At 42.1% G+C, this 14,054-nt stretch overlaps 1 protein-coding gene and 1 long non-coding RNA gene across 3 annotated transcripts in view; one reads left to right on the forward strand and one right to left on the reverse strand.

The window, feature by feature from the left end:
- Positions 1-586: 586 nt before the first annotated feature.
- On the reverse strand, positions 587-2,908 carry LOC129364604 (uncharacterized). The gene is made up of 4 exons (XR_008606463.1): positions 2,706-2,908; positions 2,248-2,380; positions 764-878; positions 587-682 (listed from the first exon to the last, which is right to left on the reverse strand). It is a non-coding gene; the product is annotated as an uncharacterized LOC129364604 (long non-coding RNA).
- A 257-nt stretch (positions 2,909-3,165) lies between these two features.
- znf438 (zinc finger protein 438) overlaps positions 3,166-14,054 on the forward strand; it is a 38,471-nt gene continuing 27,582 nt past the window's right edge. For both annotated transcript variants that reach the window (XM_055037354.1, XM_055037353.1), the window contains exon 1: positions 3,166-3,279. The gene's annotated coding sequence lies outside the window, so the exon portion shown is untranslated. The remainder of the gene's footprint in view (positions 3,280-14,054) is intronic.

The raw sequence follows: 14,054 nt of genomic DNA on the forward strand, positions 1-14,054 counted from the left end.
AACGTTCTTAGCAGCGGTGCATAAAGAAATACATCTTATAATGACCTCAGCAGATGTTCAACCAGATGTTTGCTAATTGGTGCTGGCTAGTCTGAAGGAGCTGAGTGTGTGGGGGGGAGGGGTCACGGGGAAGGACGCCTCTGTGATGAGCTGCGTCTTGATTATTATTCAAACATACATGTAAGAATCAAAGCAAAACTCCAGGTGTGGTTTCGATGATGGATTCACATGAAATGATGTGAAGCTCAAAAGAGTCGATTTTACGTTATTGCCCCTTTAACAACAGGCCATGATGAACCATATAAGCTGTCTTTAAGATTCTCAGAAGAGGGAAATTGGTACTAAAATTGGCAAAAAATAAAAAATAAAATTACTGTGTGATCTGGGCATTACAATAGTGATAGTTGCTTACTCAAGCAAAATAATATATATTGCACTGAAACTACTCTTAAAGGTATATTGCTTCCAAAAAGTTGCATAAGTACATTTATCTGAGGAGATGGAACTGGCTGCTACCCACCTCTGATGACACAGTGTGAAAAAGTGTAGTGACGGTACCTTATGTTTCAGAGCGATACCTGGGGAGGTGATCAAAGGTCACTGGCATGATGAGACAGTCATAATGAGTGGGACTTCAGCGTTTTGGCGAGGGCTGCAGAAAAAGGCAGCTCTCTTTCATTTCCTGTTTCGTGAGATGACAAATATTGATATTTGTCTCTGAGCGCTATCAGCATGAAACAGGGCAGTCAGAAAAAAAACCCACCTGTACCGAAGCATGACTCTGTTCCCCACCTTTCAGTTTCTAGGTGTGGGGGGTGACGGGCACACAGGAATCCTGAGCAGTGTGTTGGGGAATTCATCTCTTTCTGTTTCTTAGTCTCACACACACACACACACACACACACACACACACACACACACACACACACACACACACACACACACACACACACACACACACACACACACACAAAGGGAGCATCATCACCTGCCACAGACTATACACTGTGGCCCATGACAGTGGTTAACAAAACAGGACATGTGTAGCCCCAGGTGACTCAAACTGCAAAACTAACAACGCCACGCTTCAATGCACCAGAAATTCGGTGTGAAACACCAGCAGAAAGGTTTTGCGTTTGTGTGTCACTGCTTGTGTGTGTCTGTAGGTGTGCGTGTTAATGGTTATGCATTTGTGTCACAAGAGATTCATCCCACATTTGCGATGTCGCAATTAGTATGGACTTCATTTGGGATTCTCAAAGCAGCCTGCAGGGATAAACTGTTGGAAGAATTTTTAGAGTTTATTATCATTTCTTTATTTTATCTTTATCTTATATTATCATCCATTTATGTACCTTTGTATTTACATTTTGATGGTGTGCTTTAAGTGTTTTGGAAGTGTTTGCAGAGACGAGAAAGCTGTGAGAAGCAGCCTGCCTGTTGAGAAGTGAAAAGGAGGGTATCATGAATGGGAAGTTCCAGATCTCATTATCCAGAGGAACTGCAAACTGATATTCTTATCTTATGAAATATCTTATGAAGGTCGTATAGTTAAGTTCTGTGCATTTGACTGTGCAGCTGTGCTTTGCTCTCCTCCCCTTTAGGACTGCAAACCCGTCATGTGACCAGGGCGTTCCTAATTTTAATACAGGCAGGTAGGGGGCCCAGTTGAAGCTCAGAGCAAAGGCAGAGAATCTGTAACCGAGTTTCAGCTGCGCTCTCCCTGCAGGTGAAAACTAAGATTCTAACTCCTATTCATTCTTTATGTCTGTGTTCAGGTGTTCACACCTAAACATAAACAAATAGGTTAGCTAGGCTGGGATGAAATGGTAATATTATTGGTGCTCTAGAGTGTAACTCTATTGAGCTAGCCCTCCATCATTGTGAACTGTTGACCATATGTGACTATTAAAGCAAAAGAAAACTCTTTATCCTTTAGATTTATGCTACAAATGCTTCTGCTTAGAAAGAATAACACTCGACTTGCGCTGGTCAATGGTACAGCATCACTGTACCTTTATTTCATGAACCTACAACGAAAGGGGGCCTAGGAATGTTGGGCTGCTTTTACAATGGAATCAGACTAAACTAGCACACCGATACGCATCGACTTGGGGCATACTATTCAGTGGAAATTAATATTCTTGATTTAAAAAAAAACAAAAAAACTGCAACATTCATGTCCCAATCAGCTTTTGGCCAAGACTGTCCCAGGTGGACCTGAGTGGAATGCCCCTTTATCTTCACCTTTTACGATTTGGGGAAGAGGGAGGTGGCGTCGCAGGATGCTGCCATGGTTGCCCAAGTCATCCATATCAGTAACTGCCACGGATTGCAGGTGCATTGATGGTTCACCGTTCCCATCAGAATGGCATATTCTCTGTAAATATGGACGTGCATGTCATTTCGACATACTCACGACTACAAGGACTAACATTTTGGGTACTACATTGTGTATTAACTACACAATACACTACACATTACTTGATTGCATGAGTTATGAGAACAAGAAATGTACACTCAAATTTTATTTATTTTTTTTTTCTGGAAGTGGGGAGGTATTATATTTTGGTTGTTAGAATTGATTATATTTGAGTATATTTGATGGTGTCAAATATAAATATTTGATAACACAAAAAACACATCCTTTCATAAACTACACTTTCTATTTAACACCTATTAAAACAGAACACCCCTTCACGAACCTTAGTCGGCTGTTTCGGTAACGTGTCCAAGTAGGACGTCCTGCGTACTGTTCGAATGGGAGAGAACAGGTCTGCCGAACCGACACTGAAACGTCGTCCTAAAGTAACTCTTTCCTGTCACTCTGCGTGTTGTGTCTCAGCTGGTTCCCAGCTCCAGCTGTGTTTTGCTCTTACAGATTACTCCAGGGCTCCTGATTGGCTGCTTACACTGAACACAGCAGTGTGGGTCTGCGGAATGTCACGGACCGTACCATTCCTGCCAGGCCGGGGGGCGCCGGCTTGATACAACGAATGCAGTGTTTTGTTTTAGCGTTTCGAAACCCGTGACATGGCTAAAGAAATTGTATTAATAATATAACTGACTTATTATCATCGTTATAATATGATTAAGGTGTTGTAATGGGGAACACAGGAAAACCTTCGCCTGACTGTCACCCGCTCCATCAAGTTGACGGTTTGGCTCAAGATGGCTGGAGAGAAACAGTTATGAGGATCGAAGGGTTTTCTAATTTTTCATGGAAAATGAGCCGCTCTGCGCTTTGAAGACGCTCCCTCTCGGCAACTGGGGATCTGGGTGAGATACATTCAAAGTCATTACCGCGTTTCCACCCCTCTCGGCGGCGTTTAGACCAGAGAAATCAAGCCAAACTCTGCTCGGCTAGAGGGTTTTGACGGCAGCCTTTAGGAAGCCTTCAGGAAGATTCTCTGTGTTTGCGTCGTATTTTGAGCACGAACACCGCCTGAAACCCGCAGCAAGTCGCATAACGTGGTTGCCGTTGCGCCAAAACGCATATGCAATGACAAATGTGTGGAGAAGTTGTTCCTCGGCTGTGCTATAAGAGGTGTTCAGCTAATGCTTAGCAGGCCGGAGGCTAAACTCTGCAGCTGTGCAGCGCTGGTAGACGTCATGCAGCCGGGGTTCCCTGCTGTAATGCTGCTGCGCAGACAGAGCAGAGCTGAACCTTGAGCTTGATTAGTGCCTGTCAATACTGCTGGGAGGACACTTTCTGTTTTTTTTTTTGCAAAACAGCTCAAAATAACCATTCGATATCATTATTTGAAGATAGCAATTTTACTTTTGATAGCATAAGATAATTTTTTTTCTGTCCCAACATCACTAAGTTTTTTGCGATCCATCCATTCAACACTAAAGTGTGTATAAAGTATCATGCCAATGATAGTCGTATTGACACTAACATGGATATGAAATAAACATGCTCCTTTTTTATTTTTTTTTTTTTTTTTTGCTGTGTTGTTAATATGCAAACAGATTTTTTGAATTGGTAGGACAGATGTTTTTAAAGACTGCATTTGTCTCTAGATTCAGGGTCTGCAGCCTTTGAAGGACTGGACGTTTTGAAATTTGCAGGTCAAGACTTTAGATTTATTTCCTGGATTCATCCCAGCACCTGTCACCGAGCAATTGTGACTGTGCTAAAGACAACTTGGCAAAAATGGGGTTCAAAATCCTGAGGTTTCTTTTTTTTTGTTGCTTATTCAACATTGTCAAACATTTTTTACAAAAAGTCTGGTAAAACCATGCAAATGACATCTCTGTGACGTAATCAGCCTTCAGATGTAGCCCTCCAGGGATTCAGCTCTTGAACTATAAAAATTCTTCTTTGCAATTTTGAAATCTTAGTCAATGTCGTCACCACCTGCTGGTCAGGCATTGGTATTGCAAGGTGTTTGGATTAGGGGTGCACCGATTTATCGCCCAGCCGATTTATCGGTGCAGATTTCCCTAATTTTCGGAAATCAGTGATTGGCTGATTTTTACATGTGAATGTTATCAACCCATCTTTATTTTCTTTTCTTTTTTTCCTTTTTTTTTCTACCTCGCAAAAGTATTTAACTGCTATCTTCCTCTGCTGCACTGAGAGAGGTGTGACTACCAGACCGACCTACCAGATCATCTCTATATATATGTAGTTAACAATAGCCACCTCACCTTTGGAAATTTGTCCACTTTCTTGCTATATTTAGCAACATTTCAGACAAATTGATATTGGCCAATATCGGAATCGGCAGGTCAGGATTTTTAACGTATTGGTAATTGAGGATCGGGCAGAAACCTTCAAACGGTGCACACCTAGTTTGGATGTTTTTTGGATGCAGATTTTCACACAAATTGAATAAAAACCATTTGTTTGAAAAACTATAGAATAATGTAGTTGTATTGTGGGAATGTGTTTAATCCAACAGTACATGCAGTTTCAGTTGCATGTCTGAAACTGAATAAATGATTTTACGTATGTATTAAAACTTTCGCTATGACCTAACATAAAACAGGTAAATTCTGAAAAATAATTGATCTCCTCTATCTCCTCCTGGCATTCAGTTAGAAGCAGCCAATCAGAACCAGCATTAAAAAGCCAGCCATGCTCTCAGGACGTTTTGATTAGTAACTCAGGTTTGTTTTATTTTGATGCAACTTACATTTGACTTTTTTATGAATGTTGCCTTTTTTAGTTGACATTATTTTTATGTCGGTAGATTTATTTGACTCATGATGTGAGAACCTTACTGTTAGATATTATTTCACTGATTTAAGGTTTTTCAGTTGTCCTTTTGACTGAAGAGCTGCTGTATTGTGCTTGCAAATATTTTACATCTCAGTTAGGTTAATTTATTGCCAGATCGTTTTTCCAATTTGCCAGTTCACATCGTAGCAGTTATACCTAAAGTGAAAAGTTAACGGCCAATCCAAGTGATTGGCAGTGATCGATGATTTGAATCAGCTTCAAAATACCTGATCAAAGCATCCCTACTAAAGAGTTAATTCTTGATCAGTTCTAGTCTTAAAACTTTCCGTTATTGAGCGGTCAAATAAATTTACCATAAATAATCTAATCTGCTTCAATAAACCAGGAATAAAGTAGATATAATATTTTTGTAATAAAATCTTAAAGTTAGTGGTTAGGATAGTCTTTCCAAATGTTGCACCTCATATTCAGGAAGAACAACTTGTTCTTTGTCCGTGTCTTAGAGTAAGACTCAGCTCTTTAGCGTGCCAATAACTCAGTAGCGTGCATGAAGGTTTGGTATTCTCTGTCCGTTTGCCCGTCCGTTTCACCACAGAGCTTGTGTGACCCCCATCGGGGTCTTCCGGGTTCAGCTGCAGACGCTGGGCAGCTCAGAGTTTTGTGACTTCCCTGACTGTAGGCACAGACGGCTTTGACAGAATTTGCATTACACCACAATGCCATTTGACAAAACATCACGTCTTTACTGCTGTAGTCAATGCATTATGCCTCTTAGTTGGGTCCAACTAACTCTAACAGCAGGGATAAGGTTGAAAGCAGATTCTTTGGACAGACTCATTATGCATGGTCCTGGCCTTTGAGGTGTTCCTGGAAGCATTCGTTCCTGGAACTTCTGACATGTTCCTCAATGCTTTGGATCATTTCATTGCCTTAAAATCACAGTTAGTTTGGGCTGGTGGGAAAGTTGGCTGCCCCCCTTCAGTGTGGTGTTGATTGTGTGGGAGCTCCAGCCATGTCCCAGAGAGGTGGGCTCCTGCTCAAACTCTCACATACACCCACAAACACAATAAATTCCTGCACACATGCACTAACACAAATAATCCAAATGGCTGAAGGTCACACAAACACAGGTTGCTTTTACATCAATGTGGCCTGGCTACTAACACTGAAAACGGTCTTGATTTAATAAAGTCAATCATTCAATAGCTAATCCATCTTATGCAGTCCTTTTTGTCAAGACAATTTGTTTTCAATCGAAACATTGCAACTTGACATCATGCAACCAAGAGGAGGGCAGAAAACTGCTGGACGACAATCTCTACCATTGGTGTTAGCTGGGAAATTGTCAATATTATGCTCGAAATCTTAACAGTATTTAAGATTTCGATACATAAAAGGAAAAGGTACGTTGTGGTTTGCTACTGATTGTCAACTCTACGACAACTAGATAACAATATATATATATATATATATATATATATATATATATATATATATATATATATTCACAAATGGTGCTAGCTCGACTTTGACAAACTGATAGATGTGACGTGGAATTCTGTATGTTTTGGTACAGTTACATTTTTTAAACTAAATTGTCTCATTGCATGTTGTTCACACAAAGCTTTGTGGCAAAGCGTTGTGTGCATTGCCGCAATTTCTGGATGTGAACAACATTCAACGCGTCTATATGGTATGCCAAAAACAAACAAAAACAGCATAAATGCAAAATTCACAAATTCTAGGGACATAAATTGCCTTGCATTACTTTTGCTTTTTTTTGTGACAGAACAACTCTTTTTTTTTTTTTTTTGGGCCCACACAGTTTTTCTTCTCCAGATTTGTTATTTGCTGACTAAGAACAGCTCTCGAGCTTATAGATGAGTCAGTGTGAGGAACACCCTCCCTTAACCCCCCCTCCTTTCGCCACACATCAAACAGAGCTGGGTTTGCCTTGGACAACCCCCCCAACCCCACCCCGCTTTATCGCACAGCCCACTGTGGGAAACGTCTTGCGCTTTAAAGGTTCATCGCAAGCTTGTGATCACAATAAAGGAGAATTACGTGGCGAGATAGGATCAGTCTGCGTATTATGAGCGAGGGTCTGACATGCAGGGCCGGCATCCAGTGTAAACACATGTCAGCGTGACTGGAGCGTTTAGCTTGAGTCGCTGAGAGGCTCTGGTGCGGTTTCACATGTGGCTGGATGCGGAGGGGTTGGGAGCTGGCGCAGGAAACTGAGATGCTTGTCTAACATTTCCGCTCAGTCATAACCGAGATCGTCTTACCCTAACACATACAGACCCACAGGGTTCGTGGACCTCGGCGCCACTCGTTGCAGAAAAGAAAGGGAAAAAATCTTTTGAAGTCAAACAAGCTTTTTGACAAAATCTTCAACCTAATTGAAATCCACAAACTGGATGTAATAGCAGCCACATTTTAAGCCGGTCGTTCTGCATGATTTAGCCGTCAGCTTGGACCATGAAGCTGATAATTTTGTTTCCTGATCTATATCTTGATCTAAACTTTGGCGTACTGTCATTGTGGAGTGCCACGCAAAAGTATTCATGCTCTTCAAGCATTTATTGCAGCTAAAGTCTCAAATATGTTGTACTGAGATTTTGTGTGATAGACCAGCACACAGTAGGTCATTCCTGTGAATTTGAGGAGGAATAACATCTGGTTTTATTAATTAAAAATCTAGAAAACATGGTGATCAGAAGTTACCTTTAACTTGACTCCACGGAATAAAATTCAGAGCTTTCCGTTAGTGTGAGAAGTCAACTTAATCAGCCTGTGTAATTTCATCAGAGAGTAGCTATGGATAGTACGCTTAGCTTGTTAGCATGTTGACAACATGATGTGTCAGCTGGAGTTTCCCCCACTCAGCTCCTTCACACTAGCCAGTGGCAATTAGCAAACACCTAGTGTAACTGTGCTAAGCTCATTTACTTGAAACGCTGGTTAAGAATGTTGTTAAAGGGTTAATCGTGTAAGCATGTTGTGATGACTTCCTGAAGGTGGAGTTTCAGAAAGGGCATTAGTTTTTAAAGACTAATGCACAAATTTTCCAATTTCAAGGTGTTAAATTAGGACTTAAAATGTCTTTTAAGTTATGTTTAATATATATAGCAATTTTTTTATAACTATTAAAGTTAGCATGGTTACATGATTTTGCTATAAAATGCCACTATGTGCCTGGAAAACACAACTGGCCCTTTAAAAGAGGCCTCCAAAAGACATTCAGCCTTTATTGTAATGAAAGATGGTTTTGCAAAGTATTGATTCATGGGAAATGGGTATAAATGTTAAACCAAAGCCTCATTTCCCTTCCTTCACTTGTGTTCTGTGCATGAAATGAATGCATCACAGATTTGAACATAATGTTATCAATTTAATCCACACAGGCACATCACCAGGCAATGATCATGTGATTGTTTTCCTAAAAACACTGGCATGGCGGCTGAATTAAGGGAATTTCTGGATGAAAACTAAAGCGCTCCGACAAAGTGAAAGTCGAAAAGCCAATTTAGCTCCGTTTTTTTTCTCTCTTTTTTTTTCAAGCTTTAGATGAATTTATGTGAAGTGCTGCCCAAAGAATTCAAGAGGAGCAGAGTGAGGAACAAGGAAAGTGCATCTCCAGCTTCAATAATAAATGTGGAACATATTGTGGATGGAAAAGGGGAGGATGTGGTTCGGTAATAGTCAGCCGAACGTTTCTTTCTCTGCTAAATTATTGGGTCTTACTGCATTTGTTTCTATGAAAAGTTAATGAAAGTTACATGTGAAGCCTAACGACAGATTTTTACAGGGCTTGGAGGCTCCGGGCAGTGAAGGTGTGTTATTATGTTGGGTTGCTGAGCATTAGCGTTGTCCCTGGCCGTCTTCCACCTCTTGCAAAGCATTAGCGTGAGATTTACAATGTCGTGTGGCTGGAACTTAGGCGGTATGATGAGACTGCAGTTTGGAAGCTATAAGATTTGCTTCACAATGTGGTCGAAAGAAAAGACGGCTTCAGTGCTCTTGAGCGGGAACCTCAAAGCGGCTAACAACAGATGCTGCCATGGTTTCGCCCGTCAGTTTCGGGGAACTCAGTCTTCCTCGTAAAGCACCAGCTGAGTGAATAAAACCTTTAAAAATTGAAGTTGAGTTCTCTTTCAGTCATGAAGAAGTGGATGTTGCATTCAGGGGCTTTCTGTGGTTTATGTTTTGAAGAGGAACTTTCACGTAGACGCTGGCAGTAGCAGTTAGTGGAAGTTGATTCTTTTGTTGTTGTTTTTCTTGGCAGGGTCTTTTTTTATCATCTTAAAAAGTTACAATGTCTAACCACATTGTTTAGCGATTGCATTCATTAATAGTTAATGGTGAGCTAATAATGTTGATGAATCTAAACTTCATTTGGCAATTTTACCCTGAGTGTGTTTTTTGGGTTTTGAAAAAGCTAACAGATAGAACAACAATACATGTGGAATTATTATGTACATAAAAAGTGAAGTACAACCTTTGCTCTAGATGTCATAAAGTTTGTGATTGTATAATTCATGTGAAATGCTTTTTTCCTTTGTATAGATGACTGTTTGCTAATTTATGTCTGGCAGCCTGAGTTTGTCAATTAGCAGCTGACACCAGGGGAACTCCAAGTCATTTTGGGCCTCTGTGTGTTTCTCTGAGTGGAGCTCGTGAATTCGAAACCCAAACCCCACGCTTTTTCACTCCCCCGAGGCTCCGCCCACTCCAGCCTCGCACGCGGCGGCACGCGCACCAAGAACAGCAGAGAGGTTTTCACTTTCACCCCCCCACGGCCTCCCCACATCATTTAGCTACCTCTAATATACAGTCTCAACAACCCCCAACACCCGACTCAGTTCATCTCTGTTGCTCTGCCCACCGTCTCCTCAGACTCTCATCTCCCCATGCATCTTCTCTCTTCCAGACACATTTGCCCCCCCACGGCCCTCCCTCCTCTCCCACAGCTATGATTTAGGCGTCAGGGTTGCTCCCACTCTCTCCCAGCCCCGGATCAGGTTACCCTGCCATTACTCAGTCGTTCCCTCAGCGAGGGCGCTCCATGTCAGGCGGAGCGGAGCCTTAGCTTGCCTCGCCAGAACCTGCAGACTGGCTGAGCCCAACCACAGACGCCCCTGGTCAGTGGAGCCCCTCCAGCCATGGCACAGGCTCCCTGGAAAATAATCTGCAGAGGCATTTTAGGGCTGCGTTTTCAATTTTCGCTGGGGTTAAGGTGAAAGGAGCGTTTAAAAGGCCAGACTTAAGAAGATGCTGCAGTTACAAAGTCTTGCTGTTTCACGTCGTACCAACCCCCCAGATCTCTCCCCTTAAAAAAAAAAAAAAAAACAAGACGCCAAGGCAGTTGGCATGACTGCGAGCCGCACAACAAGGCCAGCTCTCCGCCTATACTGCTGGTTTGTGGGCCTCATCGTTTTACGGTTATGTAATGTGGGTTCTTTGACGACTTAAACAGCGTTTAACCTCCCTCTGCCCTGTTTCTATAAAAGTGAGTGATGCGAGGCCCTGCTGTCCTGTCACACCCAGCGCCCATCATGCTCAGCATGTCTTCGAAGTGGAGTATGACTCTGCAGAAACGCCTCGCACCCCCGCCCTCCCCAGTCGGGATGCATCACTTTATTACAGCACATTGAGAGAAACGGCTATGTTGAAAGGGGAGTTTTGAATCCTGTGATAAACTTTCCTGATCCCCATAAATTAGACAGAGAAACAACAGCATCTATCTCTTCCTAAGCCTGTTGTGCTCTCTCATGGAGCCATAACTCCTGCTCTCTGCTAACCCGACTGAGGAGAGGTAGCAAGGTCCGTTCAGGCTACGCTAACCTCTTCGAATGGAAGGAGGGTTCCAGCTGCTTGTATGTGGCTCATCTTATGGTTAATTTTACAGTGATGAGACAGCTGGGGCTAGAGAGCAGAGCTGTTGTGGAGGGACAGTTGGCTCTGCAGTCCAAGGGCCCGTGGGCCTGGCACTGACAGAACAACAGAGCTGACAGCTTGTTTACTCCTCAATGTACGGGACGGGATTTAATTTGGCCCAAATGCAGGTTTGGAAGGAACTCCTCCACTTGCTGATGCTCAGATTTGAAAAAAGGAATAGTCCAAAAGGATTTCTGGTGTTTGTTTTTTTTCTCAAAAGTTTGAATAATAAACTGAACTTCACTGCGTTCTGTGATAACTATGCAGTCAAAACTCAGAAAAATATTTGTTGTGAATTGATGCTGAAAGCAGAGACACATCTTGATAAATATCAGTTATTGAATTGTGAATTGATAGTTTTTAAGTTACGTTTAGCATAGCTTTAAAAGTATTTGTCCATTATCGTCACCAAATAGCATGCCAGGGTTTGAACATTTGACTTGTGTGGAGGTGTCATGTGAAGCATTTGTGGCATTTGATTCTCGATGTTCTATGAGTTGTGGAAACGGTTGACTGGTGCCTTTTCTGACTGTTTTTACCATAACATGACGCACAAGGTGTGAAACTCTGTTCTCCATATCTGCTCTGGAGAATAGATATGCTTCCACACCAGCATGGAGGCCATAATAAAAAAAAAGTCTGACTGGTATGTCTAAGAGTTTTGACACTTTTCTTTTTACAAGTTCAAACTCTTTCAGAGGCAAGTTAAAGTTCAAGGTAATAGCTGTGTTTCCATTAGTGTTTTTAAAGTATCACATTATAAGCGGTTGATTGAAACAGCAAATCTTCAAATGACTTCCTCAGTTTTGCATAAAGGTTTTTACGTTTGCTCGAGGTGTTTTACGTTTTTTCTGAAAAAGAGCTAACGTGCTACAGGGGAGATGCAAGCACTATTGCCGCATAAGTTCTAACGTAGCGAACACTTACCTCACACGATTGTTTCTGCTGCGTCGTCGTGGATAGATGTTAACTTTGCCAATGCTAGCTGATACGAGAACAATAAAAACTTGGCCAATTACAACTGTAGCCTCTCTTCATTTTTCCTAGATGTCTGGGCTATGCTAGCTTGCAGACTCTACTTCCTGTTTTATACAGCCATATATAACGGTAACATCAACTTGTGTAGTCTGATTCACTCCAAACCAGTAGATGGCGACATGGCTAATTTGCATGTTTTTGTGACATTTTAGCTCAGTCTTAGCTCAAAATTAGCATGTCAGTTGAATGGAAACACATCCAGTAACACCTTAACTCATCAAGTATGCAACTACTAGGCCACCTATAACAATAATTCACTGTAAGTTAAGACTCCAAACCTGTATGGAGTCCTAATTTTCTTGTAATACTTTTGAGCATTTACCTTTTCTCTTTAACAGTAAGACATGCATTGCTGCTGCAGTCTGATGCTCACATACCTGCTTTCTTTCACTTTTGGTTAAATGAGATTACAATTGAGATTATTGTGTGACAGTAGTCGGCCTAAACTCAAGTTGCCATCTCTGTTGTAGAATACATTCAACCATCCATTTGTTCATCCACTGCTTTTTTTTTGCACACTAAAGCCATTTTCAGATCATAGTTTTGAATACATATCAGGGTGAATCAGTCACCTAATTAGGTTTAGTTGACTTGAATCCCCCATTCCACGTCAGGACCTTTCTATTGAGGTCTAAAGAACATTGAATGAAAGGATGAACTGAAAGAGAAGGAATCTTTTTTCTGAGGGACCTGGTGCTCCATGATGCCGTCTGCACACCACAGATCCAGTTTGACCCCCTAAGCCCTCTGCTGTCCTCAAGAAATCTCTAGGCTGTTGCTTCTCATGACCGAAAAGTCTCTTGCAACTTTTGAGGGAGTCGTTTCTTTATGTGCACATAATGTTAGCGATCCGTGGTTGCATCTACACATTTACAGAGATAAGGAAAAATATTCTCACTGCCCAGTATGAAACCTTGGCACAGGTTCTTGAAAGATCTAAGACTGATACTGCACAATTGTAATCCATTATGTGGTTGGTTTCAGTGCACAGATTGCAATAGTTCAGCATGTACCTGTCAGTACTAAATGATTGCCTATTTCCTGCTCGCTCTGGGGGGGCGGGTTGGTGTAGAGTAATGGCAAGCAGCTGCTTCATCTGGACCATACCTTTCCTTCTCTTTCTTTTTCTTCTCTTTTTTTTTCTCAGCCTGCTGTTCTCGGGCCAGCATGCTTGCCAAAACGCCTACTATTCCTCAAGATTTACACTGCCTGTTGAAGATACCCACCGCTGTAGGTGGCGTGTAATCACGACAGAGCGAGAGCAAAAGCTCAATCCACTTTGATGGGCGTTGTAACTCGCGTTGGGGCGTTGGACAAGGCCTCGCGAGCAAAAAGAAAGCATCATTGTCCGACAGGCTCGCTCACCGCCTACTGCTTATGACAATCTCTTCTCATTCCTTCTGCTGTGGCTTTCCTCTGTGATTAGCTAAATGCCCCCATCGATCCTCCCAAGTTGAGGCACCCGAAGCGAGAGAGCCATATTTATTACACGGTGAGTGGAGTGTACAGGATGTTGCACCGGCTGTCCTTCTTTCATTGGAAAACGATAAACATAAATCTGTAGAATGTGTCTGTGTGATATAAACTCCGTAGTGGAAGGGAATGGGGGGGGGATAGAAGGTGTAGGAAGAGATCTGCTTTTGTTTTACCCAGTCAGAAAAATTAGGAGGCCGGAGTTCTTTAGGATTTGTTGACATTTGATGTGGGAAGGTGGCGAGAGAGACAAAAGATCCTACGTTCAAAAGTCTTTTCTAGTTGGCAAAGACAGACTTTCAAATCTGCGCCACAGGTAAGGAACTGGTGCTTTTAGAAATCGAGGTAAGGTTGTAAGCGTTTGTGTGCAGCCCCCTCAGCAGAACAGAGGGATTTCTGCAAGGGCAGGACA

Source organism: Poeciliopsis prolifica, unplaced genomic scaffold (assembly GCF_027474105.1).
Source record: "Poeciliopsis prolifica strain line A6 unplaced genomic scaffold, Auburn_PproV2 SCAFFOLD012, whole genome shotgun sequence".
NCBI classification, from domain to species: domain Eukaryota; kingdom Metazoa; phylum Chordata; class Actinopteri; order Cyprinodontiformes; family Poeciliidae; genus Poeciliopsis; species Poeciliopsis prolifica.